This window comes from Aedes aegypti, chromosome 2 (assembly GCF_002204515.2).
Source record: "Aedes aegypti strain LVP_AGWG chromosome 2, AaegL5.0 Primary Assembly, whole genome shotgun sequence".
In the NCBI taxonomy this organism is placed as follows: domain Eukaryota; kingdom Metazoa; phylum Arthropoda; class Insecta; order Diptera; family Culicidae; genus Aedes; species Aedes aegypti.
The window spans coordinates 432,808,481-432,821,680 of record NC_035108.1 but is presented as its reverse complement, the minus strand read 5'-3'; the positions used below and the strand labels follow the sequence as shown (position 1 = coordinate 432,821,680).

Below are 13,200 nucleotides of genomic sequence, written 5' to 3'. Positions count from 1 at the left end.
GATGACAACTGATTTGCCTTATTGAGTTTGTTAAATGCAGGGTGTCCATTTAAAATCAATTTTCCAATTCCCGGATCCCGGTTGCCTAAAATATTAACAAATTGATGGCAACATGATTTTTGGACTTAATGTTTAAATTTTTTTCTCATACAAATTCAGGAGGTCTTTAACTAACTTATTTATGAACTATTATCATTTATATTCATAAAATACTATAAGCTTCGAACGGTTCGAATTTCGGAAACGTTTCGGACAGATGTAAACTAATTGTTGAAATATCTAAGGGATGGTACACAAATTATGTCACGCTAAATTTCAACTTTTTTGACCCACTATCCCCACCCCCCCCCCCCCCTTTGTCACGTTTTTTGTATGAGTCCTTCGAAAATTTTGTAAGGCTTGTCACGCTTGCCTTGAATTCGGAATCATATTAACAAATTTCTGCTCTGTGTATCTTAATTTAGACTATATTTCCACAAAAGGGCATAGCTCAATAGTCAATCTATAACCATCAGAAAATGTCTTCGGAACTATCTGTACGACATGGCCCTTCCTTGAGACATGTTTGATCTGGTGGAACTCATGTTGAATCCAAGGAAAGATTATCAGAAACAAATTCCCCTAATACATTTTGTTTTGATATTATTTAGAGTTAAACTCAAAAGTGCAACTTTCAAGAATCGCGTGAATTGCAAATCTGACTAAGAATACCTAAAGGACCTCGCCATGAATTCATAAATCTCTTCGGGTGCCTCATAAAATGTTTATTATAAATCAAGGACTACTCCAATTAGTTATCGAGATAAGTCTGCACCAAGAATCAGTATTATTAATAATCAAAGAAATCTTCCTAACGGAATTCTCAATAAATCTGACAATTATTAAAAAAAAATTGACAAGAAATATACCAATTATTTCAAGCAAATCAGTCAAGGTTCTATTCCAATAATAAATAAAGCCATAATAGCAATCTTCTGGTAACCTTTTTAGTGATCTCTCAAGAAGAACTTTCAAGAAATTGCTCCATTATCGGTTAGATATCCGTAAGGATTATAGCAAAGATCTCATTTAAAATTGGCTATGAATCTAAATGGAAATCTAACAAGAAGCTCGCCAATAACCTTGCCAAGAATTCCTAAATACCCTTCTTGTAATATTTCGAAGAGCTTAATCTATCTGTCTACCAACTCACCAAAAGTAAAACATGGTGCGAAGTTCGAGTGACAAGCAGTCGTACACTTTGCGGAAAAAGTTCTAGTTTCGCCCATAGTGCTTGAAATTCAAACAAACTGATTTTTTCCGGAATCTTACTGAACATTCCTCTGGAGTTCTTTCGAAAATGTTTCTAACATTTTTTAAAGAATTTTTTTGGAGTACTTTCTGATGTTTTTTGCGGACTCTTCACAAAATCCTTCTGAAATTCTTCCGAAAATGTTCATGGGGCTTTTCTGAAATTACTTTTGAGTTTTTTTACGGATATCCTTCTAGGACTCATTCTCTGGAGCTCTTCCGAAAATCCTGCTGGAAATCTTCAAGGCGTCTTTCGATGATTCTTCCAGAAAAAATCTGGGATTCATTAAAAAATCCTCCTGGGCAGCTGACGTAAAACCTTCGGAGATTTTTTCAAAAATGCATCTGCGATTCTTTCGTAAATCTTCTCGAATTCTTCAGAAAATCCTGTCGAAATTCTTCGAAATTTCTTTCGAGGATTTTTCCGGGAAAGCCTCCGGTAATCTCTTTAGGATTCTCCCAGAAATCCTGCTGGAATTCTTCAGGTTATTTTTCGATGATTCGTCCGGAAATCCTCCTGAGATTCTTCGACTACAAGGATTCTTCTGGAAATCTTTCTGAGATGCTTCCGGACATCCTTCTTTGACTCTTTCGTATACTTCCAGAAATTTTACTAAAATTCTTCCGGAAATCCCTTTGAGATACCTTCATAAAGTTTGTTAGGATTCCTCCTGAAATTCTTCCAGAAATCCCTCGAGGATTAGTTTCCCGGTATGTTCTCTTAATTCCCGGATATTTCCCGTATTTTTCCCGGTCATTTGTTATTCCCGGGTTTTTCCCGCTTTTCCCGGATTTCCCGGATGGATGGACACCCTGTAAATGAACCCTATGTAGAGCCTTATGAAGTCTTATATCAATTCAAGGCTAAACAATCTTAAGTTAATTTCGTCGAATGGACATTTGGTCGAAAAGGTTTAGTTGCAACAGAAAGCATATGACATTTGGTCGAACCGACATTTTGTGGAAAGAATTGTGCTCGAATCTGAATACGTTTAGTCTGACTACCGTCAAGAGTAGCATTTTTTCGCTTATACAAGAATGATTGAATAATTGAAAAAGTATTAGCTATTTTACCAACAATCTTTATGCGATTAGCAAAATTTTGATATTCAATTTGATGGACGCTCTTCCAACGTATTAATCTACCTCTTGCGTTATGACGTTTCATGCTGCTTTCTCGTTCAGGTATGTTCTGAAATTCGAGATAAGCTGATCTTAAATGGAAACAAGCCAACTTTTGTCACCTCAGTCAACTGGTCTTCCCTTACCCGGTACATAGAATTTTTCATTATTAATAATCCAAAACTTCTACTGCAAACTCTGTTATCAACTTTGTCGAGGTCATCCCAGCACGAGGTCATCAACTCTGTCAGCAAAACCATATATTTGCTTGAGAAATGTTATTAAGCTGGAAGTCACAATAAGCAAATTGGCCATAAGTACAGTTACCGACACCTAACATTCACTTCGCCATAAAGGTTATCTGTAAAGCAAATTTTTCCTGCCGTTTTAATTTTCCTTGAGCTGTAAGACCCGGAATGCAAAGTAAGATCCCGAGCTCACTCTCCAAATGCTTCCATCAGATGAGCTGATCTTCATTACGAAGAACGATGATATTTCAAAAGAATAATAAATGAAGAAAATATTATGTTCACATTGTTGAGTAATAAAATAACGTATTGAGAGGTTTTTCAAAGAATGATGATATTTCGAAAGAATAATAAATTCACTAGATCTAAGTATTTCAGTTAATGTACAAAAAAAAAACTGTTAAAAAGTTCATTTTGATAATCATCGATATTTTAGATATTGGCATAACTTCAAATTACAAATAAAAAGGTGTATTAAACTTAAAAATAACACTACAGCAAATGCCCCATTTTTTATTCAACAACGGTTAATTATTCAGATTATTCAAAAGAATACGCTATCTTATCAACTTTGCAATATAAATATCAATTTTATCAGATGATCTTTCAATGAACCATTTAAAAATAAGCTTTTAACCAAATTTCCGTTCAACTAAACATCATTCGACCAAATTATGTGTTCTTACACCATTCGACCAAATGTCCATTCGACTAAATGTCCTTTCGACCAAATGTACTTTCGATCAAATGTCATTCGACCAAACGTCATTCGACCAAATGTCATTCGACGAAATGTCCTAAAGCCGTTTTTGGTATGGTACAATAAGTGTTTTCCATAAAAAATTGATCATTTTGATTCAAGAATAACTTTTGAAAATGGCCTATAATTTTTCACATGCAACTTATTTAAAACATTCTAACTCATGAACCACAAAATTTAGAATTTTTGTCAAAATAAATATGTTCTGATGATACAATAACAATCTTGAATTTATTCTGAACCATAATGATTATATGGATAATTTCTCTAAAAGTAGTTATTTTCGAATTATATCGAGTTTAGTGCAGAAAATATTATTTAAATATTAAAATAGGTAATTTTTATTAGTTATTCGCGGTTCTCCATCAATAATAATTCGTTTTCGAGAGTAAAGACTATATTTCTTTCTACTTACTTATTTTCCTTGATGGAGAATCGCAAATAACTAATGAAAATGGCCTATTTTTAATATTTTCTGCACTAAACTCGATATAATTCGAAAATGGCCACTTCTAGAAAAATTATCCATACAATCATCAGAACATATTTATTTTGACAAAAAAAAAATAAAATTTTGAAAATCGGCCAAAAGTTGTTCTTAGAAAAACTTTTTTACTAAAAATGTCTCCATCATGAAACTTTGTCCCAAACATCTGCTATGGTAAAAATTTAAAAAATATTAATAACTAGTGATCCCGGCAAACTTCGTCTTGCCATCAAGTAGGCTCTTGAAAAACGCTTTTGATCGTCCCATATAAAATGACAGTTTCATTCGCGCTCGTTTTTTCAACTTTTCCGGTGAATATCCTGGGATTTGTATACACACGAACACGTCGGAACCCCTGACGAACAAAACTGAGAAAGAATCATTCAAATCCGTTGACCCGTTCGTAAGCCATTTCGTGACATACAAACACCATTCCATTTTTATTTATATAGATGGGTTTTTGTGTAATTTTAAATCTAAGGTTTATTTTTGATTTTTTAAGAAAATAAATAAAATATTTTTTCAGTGTATATTTTTTATAGTAGTCCAAACGGTTCACTACAACTTCTTTATAGAACATTTTTCTCTAAAATCAAGAGTTTATGAGTTAGATTTTTTTAAATAAGTTGCATGCGAAACAATATAGGCCATTTTCAAAAGTTATTCTTGAGTCGAAATGATCAATTTTTCTGTGGAAAACACTTATTCTATCATACCAAAACCATGTGCAAAATTTACTGCAAATCGAAGATGGTCGAGTTACGTGACTGACCGATTTGACATGGAATTCGTCTCCTGCAACTTCCATAAATGATTTTTCTAGTTTTTTTTGGAAATGATCTTTGAAAATAACTCAACGTTGCCCAGTGGCACATGGCGGGACAAAACCTCAAAATTTTATGTTCTCAAAATCATTTGTAAAAATTTGTGTAGCCCTATCAAACATTGCGTGACGATTTCCCAAAATTTGAGACTGATCAGTTTGTTTTCGATTTTTGGCAGCATCGTAAGTGCGGAAAAGTCAGCAAAATTGAACTATAGTTTACCTAGAAAACTTCAAACAGCTGTATCTCTGCGAAATCATAACCGATTTGAGCTCAATAGGCTCCATTTGAAAACATAGCCTTCGATTTGATATTATCTGTTTAATTTTTAGCATGTTAAGTTGTTACTCGTAAAAAAAATGTTTTTCAAGATTTTGGCTAGTTTTCAAAATTTCGTCTGTTTTATGTGAAATGTTTCAGGATAATGAGTCACCCACTTTTAAGCGGCACGTGATTGCTTGTCCCTCTTTTCCCCTAGGGGTGAAAATCTCATTTTTATTTTTCATTATAATTTTCCTATTTACACAATGAAATCAGCATTCTGTTTCATAAATCGTTTGAAATTTAACTGAAATTATTAAAAGGAAGTTGAATTTGTATATCTAGTTTTGGTTTATGCACAATTGTTTGTATTATAACCAAAATTTATGTAATCTAGCATGTTTATTTGATTGGATGAAAAATCTTAATCTGGATGAATTTCACTAGAAAATCGAATTTTTAATTTGACGATTATTTCCAACGGAAAGATAACATATAACGAAAAAAGTTAACAGATCATCTTTTGCAAGCAAATAGGAGCGCATTTGAGGTTTTTTCCAACTTTTGTATGAAGACGTGCCACTGTGCGTTGTTGGGAAAGCGATCTTGGATTTTTTAGAAGCTGAAATTGACATAACTATCGAAAATTTCAAATAATTGAAATGAAAAATATATTCAGAAACATCCAGAACATAATCGAGTTGTTTATTCGATCGTTCTTTTTATTTTTTTTACATGCTATGAAGAATTTTCAAAAAAGTTATACCGAATATTGTCCCATGTTTTACATTCAGCCAGAACAAAACTTTTTTCCTGATTTTTTCTCGGTCTTGTTGAAATAAAATATTTGTTCGGAAGATTTTTGGAAAAAAAAAATGTGTAATGGTTTTTAGATGCTCTTTTGAAATAAATGTATCTTTAAATTCTCGCATAATTAAGGATAACGCACTAAAAGCCACTGCACTGGTAGCCACAGGTATAGCCCGTTGTTTCTGAGTACATGACACATGGTGTCCATGCAAAACCAGTTTTCTATTCCCGGATTGTTCCGCGATTTGCTCTTGGATGTTTAATATTAAGCATTACAGAATCAATCGAAACATTCACAACTTTTTTTTTTCATACAACATTGTCAAATTTGAAGGAATCTAAGTGATCTGTAAAAAATATATGATAAAAATTTTAAAATATTGCAGGTTTAATTTCGAAATAGATTTTGACAAACAGATATAAACGATTTATTGAAAAATCTAAGAGACGAACACTATTATTAGCAAACCTTTATGAATTGTCAGAAGTGAAAGTTTGCTGAAATAACCCTTAGACCAGGTCTTCGATTTATTGGATATTGAACTCAAATTTGTTGCCATAATTACTTATACGTTTCGATTAAGATAAAGATGAAACAAAGCCAAAATTCAAATTTTCAATAGCACAAATCTTAAGAACCGAACACCGGTTTGAGCTGAAAACTTAATCGATTGGTCACCATCAGCTAGTGACCAATCGATTAGGTTTTCAGCTTAAATATATGTTTGGTTCTCCAGATTTGTGCTCTTGAAAATTTGAGGTTTGGTTCCGATTCATCTGCACCTTAAGTTGAGCAAAATACTGAACATACTGAAAAAAAAACCTGCTAGTATATATTCCAAGCCGAAAGAACGAAACTACTGAGGGTGCCGCCAATAACCCACTAGAATTCATAGGAAATTCTGAAAGATTTTGGGATTATATAAATATTTCTGTCTTCTGTATCTAAATTTAGGCCACAGTTCAACAAAACCGACAAAGATGAACGTAGTCAACCCATTCTCTTCGTAGAATGCCTTCAGAATTATGCGTTGGACGTGGCCTATGGTTTCTACCCCATTAGCCCGAATGCCATCACCTCGAATTTACAATTATGTTGACATGATGACATTTCCCCATGATATTGGAATTCGGGGTAATGGTATTCGGGTTGATGGCATTCGGGGCAATGGCATTCAAGGTAGTAGGGTAGAATCGGACTATGGCTGGTTCTTAAAGAAATGTTTGATCTGGTGAAAATTTTATTGGATCCAAGAAGAGATTTTTATGAAAGAAATGGCATCTCGCAAAAAAACATTTGATTGCTTGTTTGTTAAAAAAAAAAGATACTAATCCGAACGCATCTTCCCAGAAATCGATCACAAATTTTGCCAAGAAATTCTTCGAGAACTAAACAAAAATCTACCCAGTAATATCATAACGACCTTGCCTTGAAATTCGCTGACAATTGTTGTAAGAATTCATTGTCAATCCGCAGAAATTTCCACAAAATAAAGTCAGGGATCTCATTAGGATTTCGTCATAGATTAAAATAAGCTCTTTCTAAAATCAGTAATAGTATCTCCGGGAATCGGCCAAACTGGTATTCCTTATAAAGCAAAAATAGCATCGATTTCTATTAGGATTCCTGCAATGATCTCTTCAAAAATTTGATATCAATTTTAACAAAAATCTATTATGCATTTCATCAAGAACATACCAGCATTTATTTGGAATTCCCGGGATTTCTAGCGCTTTTTCGGATTTCACAGATCGATGGACACCTTGGTATATGAATATCAATTTTTGACCAACGCTGTGATGAAGAGAAGGCCATCCTTTATCGCACAGAGGTAATTGTTAAGATATTTAATCATTTAGTTACTCAGATTTAGTTATAACGAGTTTTGAAGTTCACTCAGCAATACTTTGACTTTGGAGAGTGCCCAGACATAATACACAATTTCCTCGTCTGTTTTTATTTGTAAAATGTAAAAGATCTCCCATATTTTATAATAACGTCCAAAAAGACTAATGAAAAAGTACATTTTACTAAACACAGACGAGTAAAATGTATATTATGTCAGAGAATCCTCCAAAGTTATGGTATTTCTGAGTGAACTTCAGAAAATCAACTAGATTTCCGAGGTATCCACAAACAGGTCTCTATTCGGTCCAAAGTTTGATTGTACCAATTTTGTTTCTTTTTACATGAAAACTGCACAGCACATTACGCTCAAAAAATATTTTTTGGCAGTGTTTTTTTTTCAATAATTATAAATAAAATTAATGCACACCAAATTATTAAAATGCTTTGCCATGGAATTTCAGTATAAAGCAAATGTTGATAAGTGTTGTCACAAAACTAAAACCATACGATGATATTGTTTTCATTGTTCATATTCCAAGCACAAGTTACATTATTTTTGGTTAGCTCTGCAATGGTGATGCTCAGGTTGCTCGATTCCGGAACTGTCCTGCACAATCCGGACGTCTGGCCACTTTGAAGTAGCATCATCTTTAAAAAAAGGGCCAATAGAGCTTATTGTTGCAACATTAATCTATAAAATTTGATCTTGAGTACACATTCAAAAATAATTGAACACTTCTTCCTCTTATCATTGCGTCTCTACTGGAAAAGAACTAGCTTTCAGCTTAATGTTCTTATGCGCACTACTACAGTTATGAACTGAGAATTTTCTTTGAAAAAGTTCTCATTTTCGCATTCGCATTTTGTGAAACAGGTACGATTATACTAAAGAATCGTGAAAAGTGTACTGCGTTCTGTCAAGCTTGGGTGCCTTTTGCAGTACCAAGGGTCCAAATGCAGTACTAGAAGTGATATCCATTTGAACCCAACTACTATGTCTCTATTGGTCTCTGATTCTAGTTTATGCCCAAGGAGGTCTATAAAATTTCCATTACGAAAAGATCCTGTGCCGATTACAATAAAGCATAATTCAATAAGTTATAATTCATTCTTAATCAGTATATAGCGGATTTACACAAAATGCATGCTCAATGCTTCCAACGCTTGCATTGACAATATATTTTTTATTATTTTGTGCGATACCCACAGAAAAAATACACTCAAGTACAAGTTAATTTTTATGCGTGTATTGGATATTTAGTACAAACCAATGGAACGAGCAAGTCTACAGCACCTACATTTGAAAGTGCGAACTTCAATCTACTTATTAATTTCCTATTGTAGTCTGAATTAGCCTCAATTGAAAGATCTACGAATCGTTTTTATTTGTATGGAAGGAAAGGCTCTCGAAACATGGATTTGAAAGAAACTTTAATCAATCTATAAATGAGTCAAAAATATAAACTTTGTGTTAGTACAGAAAAGAAATTTATTTACGTATTTTGCTCAATGATTCACTCTTATAAATTATAGTAGACGATTTCGAATGGAAATTGAATATAGTATTTCTGTTTTAGCGTGTATCGAAAAAAGCGTACTAGCATAAGCTAGTACATAAACCCAAACTTTTAGTACTAAGTCTTATTGCATACAAGTCCCCATCTAGCAACGAACAACGGCAACCGTAGCTTCCTCTGTGCACCGAAAAGCTTAAAAGCGATGGTCATAAGCTTTCGCAGCAAACGATAAAAACGAAGCATCGATCGAAACAGCTGATTCAAATGTGTGGTTCACACCAACACAAAGAAATCAAGCTGGTAAACAACACCACCATAACTGCGAATAACAACAACCTATGACAAAAAAAGGTATGAAAGTCAAACAAGAAATTGCTGAAGAGGAACGCGATGAGCCGAACGGAACTAAAACATATCGAAGCGCGTCGTATTCGTAGGGCATAAAAAGGAAAGACATAAAATGTTGTAAGCGAAGCGCAAGTGATGGAAAGCGAAATCCGTCTCGAAATGAGCTATGAAAAAATTACGTACTCCCCGCATTCGCGCTTTTTCCAGTTTGCCACCCATGCCCTTTATTAGAACGATAACGTTCCCACTAAAATCCGGCTTGCCATCGCAGCACTAACAAGAGTGAGATGAGGCGGACTGTATTAGCGCTGATTTGTTGCTCCACGCCGCCAATTTGAGAAGATGCTTCACGCGAAGCTTCGAGTGCGAAGCAGTGAAATTGGAGCGATGGGCAAAAAAGTCGATAAACTTTTCTTTTACTGTTTCTCGATGGCACGCAGGAAGACGAACGGCGGGCGATGGGCCATGAATTCTAATAAGGCGAGGCAGTTTACGACCAAAGGAGGGATTTCCGCGGTCGAATCGATGACGCTTATCGCAGGAACTAGACTAGACTAACAGTAGTGGGTATTACAAGTGGGATTGTGCAAGGAGAATGGAAGTTGCCTAAGCCTATCATCGAAGCGGCTAATGGGCTAACAAATGGCAGGCATGGTTTCACGATTTTCCGGGGGGTTTTTGGGGTTTATTGGCCTATCACTGGCGAGGCGGAAATAGGATGGGGTGAAGAATGGAACGCTGAGAGCGGTAATATTAGTGATTTATTATCATCAACAAGGGAAAGATTTCAATGTTTCATTCTAATTGATGAACATGCAAAAACTTGAATGAATGACAAAAGTTGATTAGCTCTTTTTAGTTCATTCTTTGTTCCGTAGTTAGTTGGGTCTCATAATAACGGAATCAACACGATTGTCGTTTGGACAATGATGGTTGGTTGGTTCTCAAATTCTGTAAAGGAACTCGAAACACAGTTTTCCTAATCCCTAGTGACATGTCTTACGAAGTTAAAAAAAAAATGGTAGCACTTAATTCCCCTTTGAACGTATGTATGTAATTAAAGGGGAGATATTGTATGAATGAAATGTAATATAATTTTGTTTTGATACTCTCCAAACATCAAATGAAATGCGACCGTTTTCTAGGAAATACTAGGGAAGTTTTGCTACTTGGGCACTTCCATGATTATCTTTAGGTGGGTTTTTCTTGGACAAATCGTCTGGAACATTTCAATCAGTATAATTCTTGACGGATATCGGACAAGATTTTTGTAGAGTTAATGATGAAAAGTTTTACGATTTTTTCCAATGGCTGTTATCTGGTTCCTTAATCTCATTAGAAAAGTATTTTAGTATATTCGAAGCAGCTTGCAGAGATGGAATCATTAAATATTTTGATTTCGCGGATTTTTGTAGAAGCCTTGCGTATACCCGAAAAAATATTTCACATCTTGTAAAACAAATTTACAACGTTTCTCGGGTTAATCTTAATTGTGGGTACTTTTGTAAAAACTTTTGAAAAATTTCTGTCGGTTGTTTTTGTTGAAATCTTCTCAACCAACTGATTTTTGTTGGATTGTGGTATGATCATTTAGAAATTTCTTATCAAACCTTACTAAGATGTTTGAATGACTCTTGGTAAGATTTTTAGTGAACTTCGAATGGTGTTAGAAGAATTCTTGCATTGATCCCTCAATCACTTTTAGAGGTCTGCGGAAAATTTGTTGAAATTTATAGGGGGTCGCAGCCTCAAAAAGGTTGGGAACCACTGATTTACTTAAATATTATTCCAGCAGCTCGAAACAATAACGAATAGTTTGAAAATTATTGAAGAAGTTCACAGTGAATCTGAAGTATTCCCATGTTGCACTTATTAATTATGTGATAAAAATTCATCAATAAACTATTCCAGTATTTCCTTATTTTTGCAAAAATCATATATGTCACTGCCAGAATCATTCGTTCAGTATTCCTGAGCATTCACTACTAATCCAGAAAACAACATAGAAAATCCGATTATTCTCAGACTGTTTGTTACTTAAATTATCCCCAGTATTTGTAAATCGACCAAAAGTGGGACGGAAATCTCAGTATTTTTCGTTGTCCTAAACAGTTCCTCTATTTTTAGAAACAATTTGCTTCTCGTATGTATTTCTTGGTTGTACTCAAAACTAGCAGTTTTGAATTCATAGCCATTGAATTTCTAAGAATATAATCTAATCTGATCCACTATGAACAAACTTGTTGCAAATTATTGATATTCACATTAAAAAATTCTTTACAGAGTAAATCGATTTGCTCAAAATATAAGTTACGCTCACGCTTCAACGCAATGCAAATAGCGAGTATAGCCACTATTTCTATAGACTTGCGAATGAGGATTTTATAGAGCCAAACAAATTGACAACGGTTGTACGGATGCAACAGGCAAACGAGGACAGAAGGAATGATGCCAACTCTCTCAATGCATCAATCCGCCAGTCTGTGGCTAAAATGTGTTTGCTGCTGCAGGAATCTGTTCAAATATCCCACCCGTCCTTGATGATTTTCGCTCTCCGTTTTGTGCCGTCCGTAATCGACCGAGCAAACCGGTCATCTGCTGCTGGTTTCTTGTTTTACACATACACGCATGCGTATGATACTACTGCGTGATGAAAATTTCCGTGGACCGCTCCCTAGAAAAATGGTAATCTCGCGAAAAACGCATTTTCCACATATAGTGTCTTCGGCAATTATTTTCCTTGTAAAATTCCCCATCTTTCGACGAGTTTCAAATTTTGCGTTTCCATATCAACTTTGCGAGATATCGGCGTACAAAGCCAAAAGTTGGCTCAGGGGAAATAAAAAAAAATTCACAGGAAAATGGTAATCTCGAAAACAGAAAACATTTTCCACTAGGAAAAAAATTCAGAAGATACCTTGAACCTTCCTCTATCTTTCGACGAAAACCGATTTTGAAAATAATGAACCAAAAAAATATGAAAAATCGTGAAAGCCGAACATGGAAATCCAATCCAGTTTCGCCTTAAGAAGCACTACAATATGGCGCATATTGTGGCCAAATATGAGTTCAGAAGTTTTCAAAAAATTCCACTGCTGAAGTGAATCAAAAGTGCCAGGAATAGGATCCTGCTCCCTAAATATTATACTATTTTCCCAACACTGCACCAATATTCAATTCTTCAATAAGAATAACTTGTAACATAATCTTCGATAAATACTGCTAGTATTGCCAGCACGCTTCAAGAGTTTATAATACTTCTCCAGAAATACATGAAGCTTAATGAATTCAAGGAAACATTTTGACAATTGCATATTGCATCAAACAATCAACAATTTCTTCTTTAACGTTCAACGCTCCGTCATCGTAATCATCGTCATCATCGAAACTTCAAAAGCAGTTTTTTTGTTCAAAAACAAAAATTATTCGATAAAAATATGTTCACTGTGTTTCGGTTGGAGAAAAGAATACAGTAAACACATTTTCCAGTAAATTTTCTTGATTTTGAACGAAAACAACTGCTTTTGAAAATTCCGAAATCAATGACGGATCCTGCACCCTTAAATCATCAGAGATTTGTCCAATAATTTCAGCACGGATTCTGCCAGAAATATGGAATATTTTTCATTTTCATTTTTCGAATGTCCAAGAAATTTGAAATTTTTTAAACAACTGCTTTATTTA

At 34.4% G+C, this 13,200-nt stretch overlaps 1 protein-coding gene across 1 annotated transcript in view; it reads right to left on the bottom strand.

Annotated features, from left to right (window-relative positions):
- LOC5575569 (centaurin-gamma-1A) overlaps positions 1 to 13,200 on the bottom strand; it is a 649,196-nt gene that overhangs the window by 440,094 nt on the left and 195,902 nt on the right. The gene's annotated exons all lie outside the window — the stretch shown is intronic.